The sequence below is a fragment of the Loxodonta africana genome, chromosome 22 (assembly GCF_030014295.1).
Source record: "Loxodonta africana isolate mLoxAfr1 chromosome 22, mLoxAfr1.hap2, whole genome shotgun sequence".
NCBI classification, from domain to species: domain Eukaryota; kingdom Metazoa; phylum Chordata; class Mammalia; order Proboscidea; family Elephantidae; genus Loxodonta; species Loxodonta africana.
The window spans coordinates 63,033,832-63,053,571 of NC_087363.1; the positions used below are offsets into that span (position 1 = coordinate 63,033,832).

A 19,740-nucleotide genomic window follows, 5' to 3' on the forward strand; every position below is an offset into this window, starting at 1 on the left:
TGTTTGCATTTTTATCTACTGCTGGGTAGTATGCATTTGTGTTTTTCTTCTCTCAGTTTTTCAGACCAGGAAAGGAAATGACAGTTAGATGCTCATGTCTTGTCATTATCATGAGTTAGAAATTCTGAAGATGGAGAAGGTGGAGGCTGTTTATGTTTGGGTTGTGGATTCCACTGTGTTGGTAGCAAGAAAGAGACGAATTCACAATCCATACCCCGTCTGTTCCTTCCCCTTCTTAAGCCTAGGGTGGGGTCTTCCCGAGGGAGAAATCTCTGGAGTGAGAAAAGAACCAGATATGGAGCTTGCAAAAATTGTAGATGACCTGAATGCACTTATGAGTGTCTTCTTAGTCTGGGTTCTCTAAAGGAACATAACCAGTGAATCATATATGTTGCTTTTTTTTTTGCTGTCAAGTTGATTCCGACTCATAGCAACCCTATAGGACAGAGTAGAACTGCCCCATAGGGTTTCCAAAGAGCGACTTGTAGGTTGGAATTTGTGACCTTTTTGGTAAGCAGCCTGAGCTCTTAACCACTTTGCCACCAGGGCTCCGTAACATATATAAAAAAACCAAACCAAACCTAGTAACCCTGGTGGCGTAGTGGTTAAGTGCTATGGCTGCTAACCAAAGGATCGGCAGTTCAAATCCGCCAGGTGCTTGTTGGAAACTCTATGGGGCAGTTCTACTCTGTCCTATAGGGTCGCTATGAGTAACATATATAGATGTATATAAAGAGAGATTTACTTCAAGGAAATGGCTCGCTCAGTTGTGAGGAGATGGCTCACACAGTTGTAGGGCCTGGCAAGTCCCAAATCTGTGGGTCAGATGACATGCTGAAAACCTCCACTGGCTCACATGATTGCAGGAACTGATGAACTGAAAACCTGCAGGTCAAGTGACAGGCTGGAGGCCCATGCTGGCCTACATCCCAGGAACCGGGGTTAGAAGCCAAGAAGATTGTAGGATTGGAAAAAGGAAGAGCTTTGCCAGAAGAGTCATTCATACCATGGATGCAGGCCACACCCTCAAGAAAATTTCTCTTTCTATTGATGGGCTGCTCATATCAGATCACAAAGTGGGAGGTGATACGTAGTGTCTACCAAACCACTGAGAATTATAGTCTAGCTAAATTGACACATAACATTAACCGTTACAATGAGGCATTAAAAAAAAAAAAAAGAAAGAAACTTAAAACAATGTCAAAAAAAGAAAAAAGTAGGTTTTTAAGGGTGCTTATGTATAAACAAAAACTTCACGGGATTTAGTTCTTTGGTTTGGAGGCTTAGGGTCGTGGTTTCATGGGACATCCCAGTTAATTGGCCCAATAACATGTTTAGCGCTTCTGTTCTACCTCCTAGTTTATTGTATGGTGCCTGGAGTCTTAAAAACTTGGAAGCAGCCATCCAAGGCACAACAATTGGTCTGTATTTGCCTTGAGCAACAGAGGAGGAAGGAGAGTCAGGAATAGAAGGATATGGAATGTGTGGCTAATTGCCTTCATGAACAACTGCCTCCTTTGCCATGAGACCAGAAGAATTGGTTGGTGCCCAGCTACCATTACCGAACATTTTGATCAGAAATTCCATAGAAGAATCCTGATCAAAAGGGAGAACATCTAGAACAGAATTGTAAATTCTCATGGACTGCAAGCTTCCTGAAGTCTTTTTAAAACCAAACAGTAGTTTAGCTTAACTAGTAAACTGTTTGCCTTGTGCATTATGCTCTTTTCAGAACTATCTATATGGGATGAAATTTATAATAGCAACTTGAAAGGTTAGAGGGGAGCCTTAGGGGGCAGTGAATTTATGTTAATGAGGGAGGAACAATTTAGAAAAGGAAGGTGAGAATGGTTGCACAACTCGAAGACTAGTCAGTGTCACGAAATGGTACATGTAGAAACTGTTGAATTAGTGTGTTTTTCTGTGTATGTTCTCAACAACCACAAAATAAATATAACTTAAAAAAAAAAGAAATTCAGGAAAAATTAAAGAAGAGATTCATTAAGTCAGTGAAGGATGTGTTTCAATCTAATTTTAAGTGAAGCTTCTTAAAAAAAAACTTACCTTAAAACCTTATATGCATCAGTATTTTTGAATTAGGGGATATGTCCTCTGAATTGTGGAGGTGAGAATTTCTGAATATGAAAGAAAGCAGTACGATAAGGCATGGTAAATTTGAGCAAATGTAGGCCAACAGCATGCTCTTCGGAAAGCAGGCCAAGCCGTTTATGATCAGCGACAAATCAGGTCTTGGTTCGTTGCTGTCAGCTAGTTGTACGTTCCTGAAAATTTGTAGTATGAGAACAGCAAGAACACAGCAAATAAGCTTTCTTTCTGGAAGTTATTTTGAGGCAGGCTTAGCATAGTAATATTCACCTGTTCAGTATATAAAAAAAGTAAATTCTAAAAAAGTTTTAGTATTTGAGTGTTTTCCATGGTTCTGTCATAATTTATGATGAGCAGTATATGATCTCAGGAAGATGACACTGAGTTTTTGCCTACTTTCTGGCACTGAGGACACCAGCAGTAGGCTTGATAAGGGAAGTCCAGTGAAGAACTTGTTACATTTACTTAAAACAAATGGCTTTCATTAACGACAGTTCACACAGCTATTGCTGCACTTGGGAAGCCCTTGGGGGGGATTCAGGACTGGTAGTGGCTAAGACTCAGAAATTATCTGTAGAAAACAGCCTTATGTTTTTCCCAAAAGATATCTGAATTTAAAATGAAGTTGGGTCCAAATAGTTAACTTATTCTCACCCAAAAATACAATGATATCTATTCTTGCATGCTTTGCAGTTTTATTGAAAAAGTCTTGGTAATTAGTTGGTAGCTTGGTGCAGAAGGCATTTTTTAACGGTGTCTAAATGTATCCTTTAACACTCATTCTTTTCAGAATTCTAATTTAATTTTTTTATTCTTCATCACCAATTCCTTTAAAAAAATCACAAAGTTGAGAAATAATTGTATATGAGATCTGTTGCATTTTCAAAATAATTCAGTTCTATAATTTAATACATGGTCATTATAGAAGATTTGGAATACAGAAAAGCACAAACAATAGAATAAATAAAATAATCCCTCTGCTCAGAGGTAACTGTTATTAATATTGGGCCTACCTGCTTTCAGTGGGTTGTTTGTTCTTTTCTTTTTGTATAAATACGTACATATTTTAAACTGAAATTGGGATCATACCCTTTTTTTCCACTTAACAATGTACTGAAATCATTTTCCACTTAACAATATACTTTAAATACTTTCCTGCACCAAGATTTTTAGTGGCTGCATCGTGTTCTGTTACATGAATATGCCATTATATATTTAGTCATTTTCACACTGTTGGGCTTTGGCTGGCTTTCCATCTTTTTGCTGCCACTATTTTTGGTTTATAACGTGACCAGCTGGACTCGGTCATCCTGAGTGTCACCCAGGTGGTGTTCACCACCGCAGCAGTGCTCATCGTGGACAGAGCTGGACAGAGGCCACTCCTGACCTTGTCGAGTATGATCATGGTGGTCAGCACTAACAGCTTTGGTGCCTACGTCAATCTGGCCTAGGGTGGCCCCAGCAACTCCTCACACGTGGACCTCTTGGCATCCATCTCCACGGAGTGTGTCGATGACAGGGCAGGGCTGGCCTGATTGGCTGTGGGAACCATGTGCTTTTTCCTCACTGGCTTTGCTCTGTGCTAGGGGCCCATCCTCTGGCTACTTATGTCAGAGATCTTCCTTCTGCACGTTAAGGGTGCAGCCACTGTCATCTGCATCCTCACCAACTGGCTCACAGCCTTTCTGGTGACAAGATTTCAGCAGCCTCATGGAGCCGCTCAGGCTCTGTGGCACCTTCTGGCTCTCTTCTACCTCCTGTATCTTCAGCATCCTCTTCATTGTGTTCTGTGTCCCTGAAACCAAAGGGATGACTTTGGAAAAAATCACAGTACATTCTGAGGGGTGGTGACTACTTCTTGTGCATGGCTGCTTCTCCATGCTGGGCTGGCTTTGAGCTTCAGAGGAATAAAGCCAGCCCCAAACCCCTGCTGCATCCAGACTCCAAGGGAGCCGGGACCCAAGACCCCAACTGCTTGGAGTCTTGGCCTCTGGGGTCCCTCCTTCCTGTGTAGATCCCTGAAGCCCAGTGACCGGGAGCATGAGGTGCCAGCCTCTTGGTCCAGTTCCTGCTGCTTCTCTGTAGACTCCAGAACAGGGAACAGTTTGGAGGGTCTTTACAGTCCTATGGTCAGCCCTCCACTAAACCATCTCCTTCACAACACTGAAGCATCAAAGAAGGAGAAGGACTCTTAATTTCTCGTTTTCTGGCTGGAGATTCTTTTGGAGGCTGGGTGCTGGGCACACAGTTTTTACTCTCACATGGTTAGATTATCAGGAAGGAACTTTGCTTGCTAAATAAAGATTCGACTCAGAAAAAAAAAAAACACTGAAAGAACTGCAGAAAAAATTCAAAGCTTCAAGTTGCAATATTGAACCATTCTATGGGCAAAAAATTGAGTGACACAGGGAGCATCAAAAGAAAAAGAAAAGAATACAGAGTCACTGTACCAAAAAGAATTAGTCAACACTCAACCATTTCAGGAGGTAGCATATGATCAAGAACTGACGGTAATGAAGGAAGAAGTCCAAGCTGCACTGAAGGCATTGGCAAAAAACAAGGCTCTAGATATTGACAGAAGACCAACTGAGATGTTTCGACAAACAGACAAAGCTGGTAGCATTTACCAATCTATGCCAAGAAATTTGGAAGACAGCTGTTTGGCCAGCCAGCTGGAGGAGAACCATATGCGTGGCCATTCCAAAGAAAGGTGACCCAAAGGAATGAGGAAATTATTGAACAATATCATTAATATTACATGCACGTAAAAGTATGCTGAAGATAATTCGGAAACAGTTGCTGCAATACATTAACCGGGAACTGCTGAAATTCAAACCAGATTCAGAAGAGGCAGTAGAAAAGGGGATATCATTGCTGATATCAGATGAATCTTAGCTGAAAGCAGAGAATACCAGAAAGATGTTTACCTGTGTTTTGTTGACTATGCAGAGGCATTCAGTGGTGTGGATCATAACCAATTATAGATAACATTGCAAGGAATGGGAATTCCAGAATACTCGATTGTGCTCATGCAGAACCTGTATGTAGACCAAGAACAGGACAAGGGGATACTGCATTGTTTAAACTCAGGAAATGGTGTGCATCAAGTTGTATCTTTTCACCATACTTATTCAGTCTGTATGCGGAGCATGTTACCTGACAAGCTGGACTATGTGAAGAAGAACTTGACCTCAGGACTGCAAGAAGACTCATTAACAGCCTGTGATGTGCAGATGTCACAACCTTGCTTGATGAAGGTGAAGAGGACTTGAAGCACTTACTGATGAACATCAAAGACTACAGCCTACAGTATGGATTATACCTCAACATAAAAGAAAAATCCTCACAAATGGACCAGTGAGCAACATCATGATAAATAGAATATTGAAGTTGTCAAGGATTTCATTTTACTAGGACCCACAATCAATGTCCATGGAAGTAAGGAAATCGGACTACATATTGCATTGTGCGAATCTGCTGCAAAAGACCTCTGTAAAGTGTTACAAAGCAAAGATGTCACCTTGAGGACTCAGGTATGCCTGACCCAAGCCATGGTATTTTCAGTCACCTCATATGTATGCGAAAGCTGGACAATGAATAAGGAAGACTGAAGAAGAATTGATGCATTTAGATTGTGGTGTTGGTTAAGAATATTGAATATACCGTGGACTGCCAGAAGAGCAAACAAATATGTCCTGGCTGAAGTACAGCCGTAATACTCCATAGAAGCAAGGATAGTGAGACTTCATCTCATATACTTTGGACATGTTATCAGGAGGGACCAGTCCCTGGAGAAGGACATTACGCTTGGTAAAGTAGAAGGTCAGCGAAAAAGAGGAAGACCCTCAACAGGATGGATTGACACAGTGGCTGCAGCAGTGGGCTCAAACACAGTGATAATTGTGAGTATGGCGCAGGACTGGCAACGTTTCATTCTCTTACACGTAGGGTTGTTATGAGTCAGAACCGACTTGACTGCCCCTAACAACAACAACAATGTGATCATCTTGATACTTTTGTGGTCTAAATTTACAAGTGGAATTGGAACTGTGGTATCTCTTTTTTTTTCCACTGGAGACATGGAACTATACTAAATGCTTGCTTTATTTATTTTTTGGTCATTCCCTGAAATGGTACACTGGTGACCATTTAGTTGAGCTTGGTTGGCTCCCATCTTCCCTGAACAAGGTATTTTGCTAAATGATCCCAGATGTTAAATCAAAACCAATGAACATACAGATACTTAGACATTGGCAGATTTCTTCAGATGGTCTGTACATAATTAAACTAAATAAATCTACTTAAAGTGATAGTTCGCTAAAGACATATTCTTATCATCAAGAATATTTTATTTTAGCCTAGTAAGCCAATTGATAATAAAATGTAAAAATGACATAACAAAAATCGATGCCAAGAAATCAAACCCGTTGCTGTCGAGTTGATTTCCGACTCATAGCAACCCTATAGGACAGAATAGAAGTGCACCTTAGGGTTTGCAAGGAGCCTGGATTCAAACTGCCAGCCTTTGTTTAGCAGCCGAGCTCTCAACCACTGTGCCACCAGAACTCAAAAAAAAAAAAAAAATCCATGTATCTTGTAATAAATGTATGGTTATCAAATTTTTAATCTGGTGCTAAAGCATGACACGTTGCTGCTAACTTTGCATCCTGCAAGAATGGAAGCATGCTCTTTAAAAGCAAGTTTTTTCTTTTTTAATGTAAGTATATTTGCGTATGTGACTTTATTTTTCCATATATCAAAGAAATGAATTACTGTGCTAAAATTCAAGAAGGAAGCTTGTTTACTATGTCCTTGTTGGGCTCATTTTATGGATTCCCATTTGTCTCAGTGATCTCTTCTGTTGATATAACAGAAATACCACAAGCGGATGGCTTTGACAAAGAGAAATTATTTTCTCACAGTCTAGTAGGCTACAAATCTAAATTCAGGGCATTGGCTTCAGCGAAGGGTTTTCTCTCTCTGTGTCGGCTCTGGAGGAAGGTCTTCGTAATCAGTCTTCCCCTAGTTAAGCAGTTTCTCAGGTACAAGGACCCTGGGTCCAAAAGACGTGCTCTGCCCCCTGGTGCTGCTTTCTTGGTGGTATAAGGTCCCCGACTCTCTGTTCACTTCCCTTTCCTTTTATCTCTTGTAAAATAAAGGGTGTTGCCACACCCCAGGAAAACTCCCTTTACATTGGATCAGGGATGTGAACTGGGTAAGGGTGTTACATTCCACCCTAATCCTCTTGAACATAATCTAATCTTGCTTTATTAACCACAGGCAGAGATTAGGGTTTACAAGCACACAGGAAAATTACAATCGCAAAATGGAAGACAACCACACAATACTGGGATTCATGGCCTAACCAAGTTGACACATGTTTTGGGGGGAAAACAATTCAATCCATGACACCACGGACGGACAAAAGTAAGTAATAGAGAGAAACAAGACTCGATTTTTCCAGTGATATTGCCTATTTATAATGCAACATTGAATTTCTTTCACTCATTTTGTATGTCTTAAATGCCATCAGACAGTCTAAACACACAGAAGGGTTTATGAGTGTTCTTTTATTGGTAACAATTAGGATGCTTTTGTAAGCGTGTGCATGCTTAATATGTTTTCCATAATCACTTTTTGGCTTCTGGGAGAACAAGTTCTTTGTATCTACTTTTTTCCTCACCTCTCAATTGCTAAACAGGAGAAGAACCACTGATCTGGTTTGTTTCATTAAGGTGTTTTTTGTGTGTGTGTCTTGGGTGGAGTCACGATGTCCGGTTAAAAATCTAGAGCACTTTCAGAAGCCCTGCCTGAGGGTAACACTGACCTGCCCCATAGGGTTCTGTAGGCTGTAATTTTTACAGGAGCAGATCCCCAGATGTTTCTCCCACAGAGCTACTGGGTGGGCTTGAAGCACCCACCTTTAGGTTAATAGCTGAGCGCTTAACCATTGATCCACCGGGTCACCTTAACACAGACCTGAAACCAAAAACCGAGCCCATTGCCCTTGAGTTGATTCCGCCTCATAACGACCCTGAAGTACAGAGTGGAACAGCCGCATAGGGTTTCCAAGGAACGGCTGGTGGATTCAAACTGCCAGCCTTTTGGTTAGCAGCTGAGCTCTTAACCAACAGACCTAGAGCTGGCCAAACCCTCTTGCTTTCTTCTTCCCCCTTTTCTTCATTATTTCCCTTCCTAACCCCCTCCTTCTTTTATATCCAGCCCCAGACAAAGCGGAAGCCTAATCGCTGTAGCTATTTCTGGGATAAATGCCGCTCCTTTTCTCTGGCCATTTTTCCTATAATACTGTAAAAGGGTGAGGTTTTCTGATTTCATGGAGCCGTAAGTTAGGATACTTGGGTGTGGGGACTGGAGTGGAGAAAGCAAGTCCTGACTTATTTAACTGAACTTTGATGAAGAAGTCCTCAGTGCAGTTCTGTCTTACTAAGATGTGAGGGCTCCGTCCTCAGCTAATACTAAAGATCACTTTGCCTTGCCTTACTGTTTTGACACATTTATTTCTCTCAGTGACAGTGTGGAGTGACCTGATAGCCATGACTCAGAGACTTTAGGTTTTCTGGGTGCGCTGGCCAAATGTCATTCTAATACCATCTTAATAATATACTGGCATGATACTTTTTAATTGCTCAGGTCATTCTTGTGTATCTTAGAAAATACCCCCAAACAAACCAACCAAAACTAAAAACCACTCTGATCCCAACAGAGATAACCACTGTTAGCAACATGTTATACAGTAAAACTGCAAAAGCTGGCATCTGTGTGAGAGGTGGAAACCTATCAGAGAAGGAAAACTCAAATGTTTTCCACTGATAGAGAGCAGTAGGAGGTGGCAATACTGCACCTTGTCAAAGGCGGAAAACTTGTGAGACCAGAACAAAAGACAGCCCCGTTAAGTTCAGCTCTCACAGGTTTCACTATATATTCTCCTAAACAGATTTTTTCTTCACTGTTTTGTTGTTGTTGTTTTGTTTTTTTAGTTCCTGTGGTTTCTTGCCTCAGGCAGCACATGTTTGTGTCAGGCCTCCCTTTTTGCACTGTCTGCCACCCTCCCAGCCTGTGGCCCCCTTGTAGTGAGGACTGGAGTACCCATTTCAGGTCTGGCACAGCTGTGCTCGGAAAGCAACATCTCCTTTCTTTCTTGTGTATGTGGCGTAGAGGAAATAGGCGAGGATGGGAGGGGACATCTGCCCATCTAAATGGTGCCTTTTAAAAACATCTGGGCATTTTAGAGAGCAGCATGTCATGAAATAAAATGCAGACTCTATAGAAGCAGAAAACTGAAGCGGGGGCTAAACCTTAAGAGACTTGTGTATACAACTTGTGGTTAACTTGGGCCTAAGAAAACCACATGAAATGTGAAAAGTTCGTTTAAGTTTCTTATTCGAACCATGTCATTTGTTTTAGTTTAGTGTATTAAATTTAGCTGCACTCCGCTTCTCTGAATTAGGTCAGATTTATGTATGGACTACACACTTAAATTCATTGTGCAAACTGAAAAGTTTGAATTCAGAAAGCTAAGTCCCTGGACACCACCCTCATTTCTTAGCATTTTTACCTCAGAGTGTTCTAGAAGTGTGAGGTCCACAGTAAAGGTTGAGTAAAAGCCTAAGATTCATGTAAGCCACCATGCACTGGAATCTCCAAGGCCCTTTGTGAGTGAGCCTCCCCTTTTGACTCTCCTGGAGACCCACCCATAGCAATCACAGTGATGGTACACCTTGTCCTGTCACTCGTCTTGCTTAATTACTCTTGCTCTTAGGATACAGTCCAAAATGCTTACTGTGACTTACAGGGCTCTGTGTGATCTAGCCCCTGCCTAACTCTTTGGACCTCCTCATGCCCGTTTTTATCCATTCAGTACAATTTGGCCACTGATTTTCTCTCACTTTGTGGTGTGTCCAAGTGCATCCCCATCCTCAGAAAGTTGCCTGGGTGCTTCTTTTTGCCTCTTGTGTTTTTTCTTTCTTCTACTCAGCCTTCAGGTCTCTGCCCAAAGGACACACTGAGAAGCTTTCCATGAACCCCTCAGACCTGGTTGAAGGCAGGAGTACATTCCTTGTTATGTCTCAAATTATACTGTATTTCTTGTTTATGTAGGCATATTGGTCATTCTGTATTCAATTATGTTTTCATTATTCATTGCTTCATTACAAACACTCTAAAAAGTAGTGGCTAAAACAACCATTTAGTTTTCTGTCTCATGATCTGGTATGTTCCCTGGGGTCAGCTGGTTGGGCTATGTTATGCAGCTACCGTCAGTAGTAGCGGGAGCTCTTCTTTATCTAAAGGCCCAAGTGGGCTGGACATCCGAGTTGGCTTCCTTCCATGTCTGGCATCTAATTGCTACTTGGTCTTTTTCTTTCTCTCCACGTTGCACTTTATCTAACGGGCATGGTTTGGCCTTCTGTCAGCATGGTGGTCTCAGGACAGTCACTTCAAATGTAGTGACTGGCTTCTAAGAGCCAGGAAATGGAAGCTGCCAGGCTAGTTCATACCCAGGATTGGCACTGTATCACTTCTGTCGTATTCTATTGACCAGAGCAGTCACTGGTCCTGCCCAGATTCAAGGGGGATAGAAAAGTAGACTCAGCCTCTTAATATAAGAATTGCAAAGTCACATTGCAAAAGAGCATGTGTGATGGGAGATTTTGCTGTGAACACCTTTGAAAACTGCCTAACTTCCCCTGCTAGACTACAACCTTCATGAAATACGGGACCATGTGTGCACTATATCAGCATATGGTGGGTGCTGAAAATAGATCGTTTTGAGCAAATAAATTAACTCCAGGGAAATTCTTGGACGCGTATAATCTCAGGCCAGGAAACAAATATAAGTGAGCTGATTCTCTTGCCTCTTCCTAGGTTAAAGTCCATCCCCCATCTGCTCCACTGGCATATCTTCTAGCATTTGGCACTCCTCTCCCCAGGATGCCTTTATTTCATATATTTGTAACGTTATTATTGGCCAACTATATTATAGTTATTTTCTCTCCCATCTGTTTTCCCCAATAAAGTTTCCTGAGGATCACGCATTATATTCTTCAGGGCACTTGGCTTAATGTTAGACAATGTAGTGTGGTAGTTAAGAACTTAGGCCAGCTTACAAGTCAGCCTGGTTTGAAATTCCAGCTCCCTCCCCTCTTAGCTGTGTAACCTTGGCAAGTGAATAAACTCTAAGCCTTATTTTTTGCCCTTTCAGTAAAATGGAGGTATTAACAGAACCAACTCCACAGGGTTTCTGTGAGTATTAAATGGCTCAGTAAGACATATAAAGCTCTTAGCACATTATACTTTTAGTTATTGTTCATTTCCAAGAACTCTTGGTTCTTATGTCATGCTGCCATAAAAAAACCCATTGTCGTCAAGTAGATTCTGACTCATAGCCACCCTATAGGACAGAGTCAAACTGCCCCAAAGCATTTCCAAGGAGCATCTGGTAGATTCGAACTGCCAACCTTTTGTAGCAGCCGTAGCTCTTAACCACTATGCCGCCACCAGGGTATAGTAGTCATTTAATAGGTATTTGTTGAGTGAATATGAATAGTTTATAATTTTTGAATACTCCCTTTAAAGGACATTGTACTCTAATACTGGTTCAAGGTAAAATTGCATTTTAAGCTTCCAAAGACATTGCTCTTGTCCTAAAGCTCTATTTGAAAAATCTGTCATCCCAAGCATTCCCGTTTCATCTATTTTCTGTGCTATAGGAAGACAGTGAAGTGGCTTTTTTTCCCACTTCACCTGTCAAAGTTGTTCTTTCTAGAGCTTAAGCAGGTATGATACGTGCTTTAACCAGACCCTTTGGTCTTGGTCAGAAAATTGTGAGAAACTGGAAAACTTCATACTCTTCAATATTTTCAACTATAGAATTACATCAGAGTTATTATTTTATTGTGATTTACAAAGATTAAGAGATTTGGCTACTATACTAAAAACTTAGATTACAGAGAATAATCATTATATGGTATGGTACCTTGCCATTGAGTCGAGTCTGACTCATAGCTACCCTATAGGACAGGGTAGAGCTGCCCCATAGAGTTCCAAGGAGCACCTGGTAGATTCGACCTTTTGGTTAGCAGCTTTTGGTTAACCACTACACCTCCAGGGTGTCCGAACGTTATACAGTTAAGTGTATTTATAATAACAATCTCAAGAGGTAAAAGGAAAAACAAAGTTGGGAGAAACCTTTAGAAATTCTACAGATGACTTTGCAGGCCAGAGACCATTAATTAGTAAGGACGGCCCTTGCTCTCTGAAATTGTATCATCGTGGAAGTTCCCTTTCTCAATTCTCAAAAACAAATTAAGTCCTCCCACTTTTCAGAATCTTAACTTCTGTCTAGATGTTATAATGGACTAGGTTTAATATACCTTTTTTCCCCAGGAAAAGACAGTTAAGGATTTATGTTACAAAGGAAACGTTCGCTGCCTCCCTTTTGTAAGCAATAAAGCGTGTTCTATCTTTTTATCTTGGAAGTTCACAACTGGATAATATTTCATACCATAAAATAATTCCCTGATTGTAATCAACCCATTTTGTCTTTATCATACTTGCTTGCACTGTAGCTGAGCAGTCACCACTCCCCAGAACCTTAGCATTTCCTCCTGGAGATCATAGTACTTGATCTAAAAGGGAAATAGAAAGGAGAACAAGACACAGGTTTTGCCACATAGAAATCGATAATGACAAACTTCAGTGCCATTTCATCTTGCCAGATGTCACCTTGATAGCTGCTGCTGCTTTTCCTCGTTAGTAATGGCAGAACATCAGATTACAAGAGAGGGGTATAAATTGAGTTGATTTTTATTGCCTAAAAGCTTAAATTTTTTTTTTTTTAAAGCTACAAAGCCAGTTAAGATACATGGAGGCAGCCAACCATGATCAAATCAATGTTCTAGAAATACCTTCACTTTGCCTGCTAAATTAAGATAATGTCCATTTATTAAATCCTTTTTTAAAAGGTTGATGTAAATCCCACCAGTTAGCAAGTGGCCTTCTAAGATGCATCAGTTGGTCTCAATCCACCTGGAGCAAAGACGAATGAAGAACACCAAAGACAAGGAAAATAGGAGCCCAAGAGACAGAAAGGGGCACATACACCAGAGACTCCATCCGCCTGAGACCAAAGAACTAGATGGTGCCCGTCTACCACTGATGACTGCCCAGATAGGGAGCACACAGAGAATCCCTGATGGAGCAGGAGAAAAGTGGGATGCAGATCTCAAATTCTAGTAGAAAGACCAGACTTAGTGGCCTGACTGAGACTGGAGAGACCCCAGAGGTCCTGGGCCCCGGACTGTCTGTTAGCCCAAAACTAAATCATTCTCGAAGCCAACTCTTCAGACAAAGATTAGACTGGAGTATAAGACATAAGGAAACCCTGGTGGCATAGTGGTTAAGTGCTACAGCTGCTAACCAAAGGGTCGGCAGTTTAAATCCGCCAGGTACTCCTTGGGAACTCTATCGGGCAGTTCTACTCTGTCCTATAGGGTCGCTATGAGTCAGAATCGACTTGACGGCACTGGGTATAAGACATAAAATGATACTCCTCAAGTAGACACATGAGACTGTGTGGGCAGCTCCTGTCCAGAGGCAAGATGAGAAGGCAGAGGGGGACAGGAGTTGGTGGAATGGACACGGGAAATACAGGGTGGAGAGGAGGAGTGTGCTGTCACATAGGGATTGCAAGTACGGTCACATAACAATGTGTGTATAAGTTTTTGTATGAGAAACTGGCATGAATTGTAAACGTGCAGTTAAACCACAATAAAAAAAGAAAAAAAGCGGATATAAAAAACAAACAAACAAAAACACCCTATCATTTAAATGCCCTTTTTAAAGCAGAGTGCTTAAGAAGAGATATAACCTAAGGCCTGTGTTTTGGTTTTTTGGGGGTGTTTTGTTAAATGCAGGGGCACATTATCTAATAGGCGAGGTAAGCACATTGTTTACCTTGCTTACCAGATCATCTGTAGTAAACAGTTTCACATTTTTCACCACTTCAGAGATCTTACTTCTAGGTATGGCCAGCATCTGTCTCTCTCCCAACCCCATAGCACCTTCCTATAGAATCAAAGCCTTTTTTCAAATTTACAATCCCTGACAGGGGCAGATGACCCAATAAGCAAGGTAAGCCTGGGTTTACTTGTGCTTACTAACCTGCAGTGAACAGTTTTCGCATGCGTTTCAGATGTGGTGAAATCCAGGTGAAATTGTTCACTACAAGTGACCTGGAAAAGTGAGGTTAAGCACCACGCTTACCTTGCCTACAGGATAATGTGCTCTGGTTAAATGTACTGCTTGCTGAGAAATCAGCTTGAAGGCATAGGGCTGGGTCCTGATTCTTACTCTGACTGTAATTAGCTGTGTAACAGGTCATTTTTTCTCAAACTGGAGCATGCCTCAGAAACACCCGGAGGGATTGGTAAAATGCAGATTACCAGGTACCACTCTAGATAATTTTCATGAGTGGTAGTTGCCAAGAGGGCAGTAGAACAGGGCGAGGTGACAGTGAGTGTGGTAGTCTGGATCCCAGACACCAGGACAGTATTAGATGTGTCAGGGTTTTATTAGAGTAGAAACCCACAAATGAAATTGGGGAGGGAGCCAGGAGATGCTGAGAAATCGTCAGACCCCGAGTATAGGAGAAGGGGAAGGAAGGTTGAGCGGGGAAGCGTCTTAAACTGCATTGCAATCTAAGGAAGTTTTGGCAAGGCCGTGGGCGAGTCTTCAAACCATCATTGGCTGTTAGAGAAGTCCCGTGTCTCCCAGGAACCAAACTGTCTTAGTCCTTCCTCCCCTCGTCATTGGTTGGGAGTAGCCCATGGGAAGTCAGTGTAGCCAGTCACGCTGCCTGTAGTTGGAGGCCTGAGGTCCATTCTCAACTTCTCACTGGCGAGTAAGCAGTTACTTTAGATGGAGTGCCAGGAAAGGCCTCCCTAAAGAGGTGACATTGGAGCTGAGACTGCAGTGGCGTAAGGGAATGAATGAATTTGTGCTGGCCTGTGGCTAAGTGGAAAGAGCTAGGTGGAAAGCAAATACAAAGTCCCAAAGGCAGGAAACAGAGTGTTTCAGGAGCAGAATGAGTGAGGACAAGAGAGGTAAGAGATGAGGGTTAAGCTGGCGACAGCTAGGGAAGACCTCGTAGACCGAGTTAATGATAGATGTTGTTGAATCCTCTCTGACTCATGGCTACGAAGTGCTGTCCAGTTCTATGTCTTCCTCATAATCTCTGGCATGTTTGAGCCCATCGTTATAGCTGTTGTGCCAGCCCACCTCACTGGGTCTTCCTTGCTTTCATTGGCCCCTCTACTTCACCAGATATGACGTCCTCCTCTGATGCTTCATCCCTCCTGATGATATGTCCAGAGACAATATTCTGTTGTGATCCATAAAGCTTTTATTAGCTAATTTTCAGACGTATATCACCAGGCCTTTCTTCCTAGTCTCTCTTAATCTGGAAGCTCTGCTGAAACCTGTCCACCACGGGTACCCCTGCTGGTATATAAGATACCAGTGGCACAACTTCCAGCATCATAGCAACACACAAGCAACCGCAGTACAACAAATTGACTGATAGGCAGTGGAGACCAAGTGAGTACGTTTGAATTTTATCCCACATAAAATGGGAAGCCTTTGAACGGTTTTAAGCACCAGAATGATGAAATATTAGACAAAGGTAGAGAGGATGCATTGTGGAACGGGAAGAGAGGAAACAAGGAGACCAGCTAGGAGACTAGTTAGTATTAGTCTAAGTGACTCAAAATTATCTGCTTTTTTCCCTGGTGGCACAGTAGTTAAAGTGCTTGGCTGCTAATCAAAAGGTTGGCGGTTTGAACCCACCAGCCTGTCCATGGGAGTAAGATGTGGCAGTTTGCTTCCATAAAGATAAAAGCCTTGCAAACCATATGGGGCAGTTCTACTCTGTCATGTAGGGTTGCTGTGAGTCGGAACTGACTGGGTGGCAATGTGTTTGGTTTATATGTTTATTTGTTTTAGTCTACTTATCTTTAAGGGAAGTGACCTTACATCCCCTAGTTTCTTTTCCATATACCATTTTTCAGGCAATTGTGTTTTTCAGCCCCCTCTTCTGATTTACCCTGATAGCTCTCAGGTATATAAACCACGTCCGTCCTCCATACCCACTTTTGATTTTAACACCACTCTGTGCATGCAGCCTCATGGTTTAAGGCAGCTCTCTCAGAGCTGCCTCCTAACACTCTAACCAGCTGAAATACTGCTCTTCTCACAGTTTCATTTCTCTTTCTATATTTTGTCCCAGAATTTATGCGCAATCCAATTTTTAAGGGCAACACTCAAGCCTAACATCTGTTAAAGTGAAATATATAGAGGAAATATTTAGAGGAAAATAAACCAAATCCTAACCAGTTGCCATCGAGTTGACTCTGATTCATAGCCACCCCATGTGTGTCAGAGTAGAACTGTGCTCCGTAGGGTTTTCGTGGCTGATTTTTTTGGATGAGGATCACCAGGCCTTTTTTTCAAGGCTCCATTTGGTTAGCAGCTGAGCACTTAACTGTTTATCATTTCTCCTGTTGTGATAGTTCCACCCCCTCTCATTTTCTCCCCTTCAGAAGTTCAGCACATACGAAAGGTAAAAGTACAGGTTTTGATTTAGAGTTGGGGGTCCAGAGTCCTGCTCCACCACTGGGCACACTGGTCTGTCTTGAGCTGGAGAGCTTTTGGGGCTGCCCCTTTGGCTGTGCCCTTCTGATTGGGTTTTCAGCAGCCCCAGTGAATGAGGAGTAAATCTGAGGCACGATGGTCGAGATTTGGAAGTACACACCTCTTGGAATTGGGATGTCCCATTTCAGAGGGATGCCAGACAGAAAAGCACTATTCCCAAGAAAGGCATGTGCATCAACTTGTAAAATGTCACTTGTGCCCTTGGGGACTTTTCACCTTCCGTGGTCTGTTTTTTCAGCATTTGGGAAGCTTTTGCTGGCTGGGAGGGAGGTTGGTGCATATGCTTTAAGTAAAGCACTGATTGTCCTGTCAGTCAGAGCTCTGAGGAACTGGGAACCCCCAAGATTGATGCTTGACAGAATAATTAGAAAAGTGTCGCTTTCAGTAACCATTCGAGCACTCTCCAAAGGAATGGGCTGGGCCGGGTCTCTGCTGTTAAATATTCAGGAAGATAAAACATAGTGTGTCATGGGAGAAAACTGCCTCAAATGCACAGAGGCAGGGGTGACCCTCAGCTCCTGAACAGTGATGCCCGATTGTCTGGGTGTTCACAGCTGTGTTTCCCTGGCCTTCTGCTGCTGTTGCTGCTCTTTTCATACCTCCTGGAGATTGTTTCGCTCTCTGTCAGTTGGTTGCTGTAGAGTGACGTGTGAGACAGCTGGTGAGATGGTTTTCTCCTTGACCTTTTCACATGACGACACTTTTTTTCTCCTCATTTCAAGATAGCCCTATTGCCCTTGCACAACCTCTGGGTACCAAAGCTGAGGACTTCCCATACAGTCCCAGTCAGCTTAATCAGGACGATGGTTTCCAACCTTGTATTTCCATTTTTTTTAAGTACAGGTGGAGCACCATTGTGAACTCATGAGAAAGGACGGGAAAAGGGTGACCTCGTAGACAGTTGCTTCTAATAAAGATAGAAATTTGATTTATGTGCTATTTTCCTTATTTTATAAAAAATAGGGAAATTTTAACATTTATCACAGAATATATGGAGATAAAATTTTCTTGTGTTTTACAACCATTGTTACAAATGGATTCCTTTTTTATAAATAAATTTTAGAGAAAAGAATTCTTACTGAGTTTACGTCTGTACGTGTGTGCAGAAATTATTAACACTTCCCAGATACTAGCTTCTTGGAAAAGATCTGAGAAATGCTGACATTGGCCATCAATACCGTGTCTGCCTTTAATGAGCACAAACAGCAATGATAACAATGAGGAATTAACATTGATGAGAGTGTTCTATATGTCACATAGTGTACAGAATACTTTATATGTGTTAGAATATTTTGATTTTAAAAATCAGAAAACTTTCAATGTTTAGCCACTCTGTGAAGTAGACAGTTTCAGGGAGGGATTGTAATTATTCCATCCCCTGCTTTTCTTTAATGAAAGTGTTAATCAAGCAATTGCGTCTGCAGCACCCCTGAAGCTCACCCGTTAGGACTTGCTTTTAGTGCGTTGTACCTCAGTTATTGCTCACAAACTTGAGCTGATCCACATTGCCTACAGACTGGGAGTATAAACTACTGAGTCAGAGATTCAGTAACTTGTATTATCTGCCCTCAGGTGACCTTACCTTGCATTGCTGGCGTAGACCCTACCATCTGTCCCAGGTACCCTTGCCACAGAATGTTCCACCTCCCATTTCCTGCTGTGCCTGCTTCAGGTATCACCTTCTCTGAAATCTCTCTAGATTGTGTGGGAGGGATTCCCAGACCGGTGGTTCTTAACTGGAGTTAATTTTGTCCCCCAGGGGACATTTGCCAATGTATGGAGACATTTTGGTTTTCCCATATAGGGGAGAGGATGCTACTGGCATCTAGTGGGAAGAGGCCAAGGTTGCTGCCTAAGATCCTACAATGCACAGGGTAGCCCCCACAACAGAGAATTATCTAGTCCGCAGTGACAGTAGTGCCAAGGCTGAGGAACACTAACTAGACAGAAGATCCTTTTTTTCTGATTCATTCTTTCGTCCCAGTGCCTGACCCGTAGTAGATGATTTTAAAATGTTGAAATTAATGACCTCCCCACCAGAATTCCATCTAACTGCATGCTTCTTCTATTAGAATTACATGGGAGCCTAATTAGCTTTTATGTTTTTACTTGCCAGAATGCCAGAGTCACTTAAATATATAACGTACACTTAAATTTCAGGCAGATTTATGGAATTGGCAAAAAGAAAAAGAAGAGCATTGGTTTCAGTGCATCGTTAATGTTCAGATCCCTGAAAAGTCTGCAGTTGGGGTTGTACAATTCATGCGAGGCTTGGGCCTTTCCTAATAGTCATATTTTAGGGTTTTTGTTTTTTTTTTTTTTTTTATCTTGGTTCCTGGAAGAAAAACATAAAGAGACATTTTCTTAAAAGCCCATTCAAAGGAAGGACAGTCTCATTGTCATTGAATTGAAAGCCATGCAAGTATATGGACTGTGTTTCGGCAGGAAGGAATGGACTCTTTAATTAATGTCCTGGGTAAGAGAATGAACTGGGAGTTGGGCAGAGGTAGACTTGAGCCCTGGCTCCATAGCTCAATACCTGTGAGACATTAAACATGTGACTTAAGCTCTCCCTCTCCACCTCCCCTTACGCCTCTGTAAAATGGAAGTTATGATAAAACCTATCTCAGAGAGCAGTACTGAGATTGTCTGTGGGGTGAGCTTAGCACTGGGCCTGGCTCCTGTTATCGCTTACTGGTCATGGTTCACTTCTTCATTCAGCAGGTGTTTACTGAGCAGAAGCTGTTTGCCTAGCCCTCTTCTAGGCTCTGGTGATACAGCAGAGAACCAGTTCCTGCCTTATGTTACTGCTCCAGTGATAATAATGATGTCAAGATAATGTGCTTCAAGGTCACATTTTGTGCCAAGGACTGCTAGTGCTGTGTGCATGTTTTCCCCTTCAGTGCA

The 19,740-nt window shown here is 42.1% G+C and overlaps 1 protein-coding gene and 1 pseudogene across 5 annotated transcripts in view; both read left to right on the forward strand.

The window, feature by feature from the left end:
* The window catches only part of SUCLG2 (succinate-CoA ligase GDP-forming subunit beta), a 336,565-nt gene that overhangs the window by 227,478 nt on the left and 89,347 nt on the right, over positions 1-19,740 (forward strand). The window lies entirely within an intron of this gene.
* LOC104845902 (solute carrier family 2, facilitated glucose transporter member 8-like) lies at positions 915-19,110 on the forward strand (annotated as a pseudogene).